Here is a 5,054-nt window from a genome sequence, read left to right as displayed (position 1 = left end):
CTACCGACCTCTCTGCCTCCCCTCCCACCCACAACCACCTACCAACCCCTCTCCCCCCCCACAACCACCTACCAACCCCTCCCCAAACACAACTGGAAAAACAAAAACACTGCAAGCGAGCATTTAACAATATGTGATTTCTCTTTCTTTCCCTGAAGGACACAGCGGATATCTTGCTATCGAAAGACTCCTACTCCTGCAAGTGGCAGTATAACCCATCCGTACAGAGGTCAAGATCTCCGCTGTGTCCTTCAATGAACGCAAAAAAAAAAAAGGATTTTATGGTGAGTGCAAAAAAAAGCCTGGCATCTGCACATCTGCAATTTTTTTTCCAGAGTTGGTGACAGGTTCTCTTTAAATAATCAGGTGTCCTCCCTTACAATGGCCTGGCATGGGCCACCGCACTGTGTACAGCTGCAGCAACAGAGAATCCCATAGGCTGCGATGACCTTCAATGATGATGTACGGCGTGACAGGTCCTCGCTCTCTGCTCCCCCCGACGTGCCCAGGTAATCTGCACTCCCCATCAGGTATGTGCTCATGACTCGCACAGGTTGTGACACGTTACTGCAATGTACGGCCAGATCCACAAGGTGTGCCACAGGCCCGGCAGGACGGCGGGGTGTGCCTGCCATCCCCTGTCACTCACTGCAGACTATTTCTATTCCCCAGTACAGGAATGGCCTGTTATGGAGAACTTTAATAACAGCTTTGGAAGGAGGCACTTCAAAGATCTTCTTTTATTGCATCGCAGCCTGTTATTCATCGTTGGGTTTTTTTTATTTTTAGGAGCTTGTGAAAGAAAGCAGAATCATTCACCGACAATTCACAGAGGATATCCGTTCCTTTCCTGGAACATTCACTCGGTTTTCTAATAGTCAACGGGTTCAAATCCACAATTGATTTACACCGCAATGATGAAATATCCGTGCCTCGGGGGCTGGAAAAACGGTCTGCAGGAGTCTGAGCATTGCACCCGCCATCCACTGATGACAGACGCAATGCTTTACTGACTTCAATTCAATATAATGATAAACACGCCTCGTTTCCGCTATTCATTCCTGTCCATTGTTATCGGTTATTAAAAGGTGGGAATTACTTTTGATATTTTCCATCATTTGTAGAGCCCCCATATACACCGATCAGCCATGACTGTGTGACCACTGAGGGGTGAAGAGAATAACATTGATTATCTGGTTACAATGGCACCTGGAAGTGGGGGGATATATTACAATGACACCTGGAAGTGGGGGGATATATTACAATGACACCTGGAAGTGGGGGGATATATTACAATGAGTCTGTCAGAGGTAGTCTCAGTAGATCGGGAAGTGAGCGAACACATACCGGCGTTCGCTCACTTCTCGATCCTGTCACCGCTCACTGCCCTGACAGGGGAGGGGCTGGATTCCGCCCTCCCCGATCCGCCAGCGCTGACTGGCGGACGGGGGGGGGGGCGGGTACAGCTGGCTCCGCCTCTAGATAGGCAGAGCCAGCTGTCACTCACGCAGCTGGGCGGATCCAGACATAATTGTCGGGATCCGCTTCAGCTGCGGCGTATCAGTATACCGAGAGCTGTAGCTCGCGGTATACTGAGCTTAGGGTGGCGGGAGGACGCTAGTTTGTGTCCTCCCGTTACCCTAAGGCAGTGGTGGCGAACCTTGGCACTCCAATTGGGCCAAAACTACAAATCCCAACATGCATCTGCGTCTGGGAGTTGTGGCTGTCAGAGCCTTGCAATGCCTCATGGGACTTGTAGTTCCAAAACAGCTGGAGTGCCAAGGTTCGCCACCACTGCCCTAAGGAGAACTATGGGGAAAAGCCCTAACCCCATAGTTCTCTTTTAAAGGATCTGCTACTGACGGCTCGGTGCCAGAGAAAACAGCACACCTTCAGAGGTCTAGTGGAGTCCATGCCTGGACGGGTCAGGAAAAGGGGGACACACTCCATATTAGTGGGGTGGTCATAGTGTTTTGGCTGATCGGTGTAATATTCCACAGACCTGTTCAATGAGCACATATAAATAATGTCATCAGAGTGGTCCTTGTCACAAGAGAAACTTTGTAGCGGCTCCAGATCTCTCGGTTTATTTTCTCTTGCGGCCGGATACAGAGTTGCTGCTGTAACCGGCTACAATGCTTATCTAGGCAGCCGCGGATCTCTGGTGTGCCAAGGTCATCAGCAGCTACATTGGATAACAGGAATAGCTACCGAAGCTCCAGACGCAGCAAAAAGTCAACCGGCCACACACTGGTAGGTTTCCGTACAAAGGTTCGAAGGAAAAATATTGGCAGAACATGCGACAACGCCATCAGAGGCCTGACAAATGTAGTTCAACAACGAATGTGTGTGTAACGGTGTGTAGCATGATGGGCCTGGTGTTTGATGCACCCGGAGCCACGGGAAGAAGCGCTCGGGCAGCTCATGTAAGTCTACGGAGACGTAGGAGCTGTGCGCCCGCACACACTGCTTGCCGCAGCTCCAAGTGTTGACAGCCGCACACAGACTTTGCATGGACCGGGATCCATCACGTGTGTGTCCGGGGCTGTACACTGCGTGCGGCTTCCAGAACTCGGAGCTGCTGTTCTTGATTCTATAAACAGGGAAAGCGGAATGCAGACCACTTCTAGGGACCGGTACACACAGGAAGAATTCTCATAGAATGAGAGGCTGTGATCAGAAAAGGAACTAAGGCCCAAAGTGTTCAACATGTGAACCCTAAGGCCTTGTTCACACCAGATGCAGTGCGTTCCGGCCCGATTCTGGCTAGAACGCACTGCCTCGCATTGCGGCCGGCTCACTTTTTTGTGGGGCAGGAGGGGGCGTGGCGGTCCAATGAAGTGAATGGCACCGTAGCCACACCCTCCGGCTGCACGGGATCGCATGGCCCATTATACCTGCGGTCCGGTCCAATCAAAACAGTGCTTGCAGCATTTTGATCGGACCGCAGGCATAATGTGCCATGCGATCCCGTGCGGACGATCACATTGCGGCCAAAGGCCGTGGCTATGGTGCCATTCACTTCAATGGACCGCCTCTTGCCCCACAAAAAAAGTGAGCCGGCCGCAATGCGAGGCAGTGCGTTCTAGCCAGAATCGGGCCGGAGCGCACTGCACCTGGTGTGAACGAGGCCTAACAATGAACTTTTCTTATTTGCTCCCTTCTGACCCCACCAGACGTCCAGTGTCCTCTGTGTCCTGGTCACTCTGTGGTGTTATCTTAAGCGCCATTAGAGTAGCCTAGGTTACTTATGTGAACTACAGAACACCTCGTCCTTATGGTGATGATGAGAGGGGGAGTGCTCTGTAGTCATAACAGTGTTGTCCTAGGGTGACTACACTGCTCCTCCATAGATACAGTGCAGCGAGTGAGCGTTGTCACCCTAGGAGAGGAAGTGTGTTATTGGCAGGATCACCAGATAAAACATAAAGGGGGGAAAAAACTGAAAAAAGAATACTAATGCAGCCACCACATCTGGGGACTGGGAAGCTGCAATATATTTGTTGTTGTTGTTGTTCTTGGGTTTAGATAGACTATCAGTCATTTTAAGATTGAGAAAGGCGGTAAATGGGCAAACAAGAGCGGGTGGCAGGACTATAGGAGGCTACAATAAGCTTTGTGAAGGGCAGGCTAGGGTTGGCGGCGGGTGCAGTGATTGGCAAAGAGATTTTGCAGTCTTAAAATGGAGCCATATTTTTGCCTATTCCGGATGCGGGTGTAGAAGGCTCGCGTAGATATAGTATGCATGCTTATGATTACCAGCCCAGAAATAGATCATTGTGTATAAAATATCCATTGTAATTATACTGCAGGAACTATTTATTTATGCAGCAAATTATAACCTCACAGAGGGCAGGCCCGGGGAACGGTGCGAGTTCAGCCCTGCAGGTTAAAGGCCAGCTCCAGGCTTGGAACTACATGTAAGATTTGTAGCCATCACCTCACTATGTACACATCACATACTGCCGGTATCGTATAGGGGGTTACTCAGCCTGCACCTCAGTCCTGCGGTAGGTGTAGGGTTGCCACCTTTTCTTCAAGTGAAATCTGAACACTCTAGCGCCACGCGCCGCTATTTTGGTTTTTGAGAGACACTGATGTCTCCTGGTGACCTTTGCAGGCTCTCAGGTGGGCTGTGTGACTCTCAGGAGGGCTGTGCGACTCTCAGGTGGACTATGCGACTCTCAGGTGGACTATGCGACTCTCAGGTGGGCTGTGCGACTCTCAGGTGGACTATGCGACTCTCAGGTGGGCTGTGCGACTCTCAGGAGGGCTGTGCGATTCTCAGGTGGCCTGTGCGACTCTGAGGTGGACTGTGTGACTCTCAGGAGGGCGGTGTGACTCTCAGGAGGGCTGTGCGACTCTCAGGAGGGCTGTGCGACTCTCCGGTGGGCTGTGAAACTCTGAGGTGGACTGTGCAGACTCTCAAGAGGGCTGTGCGACTTTCAGGTGGGCTGTGCGATTCTCAGGAGGGCTGTGCGACTTTCAGGTGGGCTGTGTGTCAGGGAGCCAGAGGCGGAGAAGGAGGAGGAGGGGCAACCGCATCTGCCTGAAACCCGGATCTTCCTCTGAGCTGTGGGCACCTGGGAACTGGAGGAAGATCCGGTTTCAGGCAGGTGCGGCTACCCGAGATCGCACTTGCCAAGGACATTGGCAGCTGCATCTGTCAGAATATTTAAAGTGCCGGTGTCGGCACTGAGTGTCTTGTGTCCGGGTGCCCACTGGCTGGACACCCGGACACAAGACTCCGAAACCTGACTGTCCGGGTGAAAACCCGTCTTCTCCTTTTCCATCCGGAATGTGTATGAGCCCTCAACATGATCACATGCAATCTGAACCATTGGCAAAGGGGGCAGACACACAGCCGGCAAAGAGGAGTGACCCATCCAGCAGCCGTTCAGTGTGGGGAGAACCTGTGGAAGGTAAGTATTGCACTCTATGAAGGCCCCCCCAGACTGTTATTGTGAGGAGCGTCCCACAAACAAAAGTGTATCCAAAAACATATCTTTTTTTGTTTGTTTTGGATAGAGTAGGGGATGAGTAAAAGCAACCCC

Source organism: Nanorana parkeri, unplaced genomic scaffold (genome assembly GCF_000935625.1).
Source record: "Nanorana parkeri isolate BGI_ZX_2015 unplaced genomic scaffold, ASM93562v1 scaffold1157, whole genome shotgun sequence".
Lineage (NCBI taxonomy): Eukaryota > Metazoa > Chordata > Amphibia > Anura > Dicroglossidae > Nanorana > Nanorana parkeri.
The sequence above is the reverse complement of the archived record's forward strand: the minus strand, read 5'-3'. Positions refer to the sequence as shown.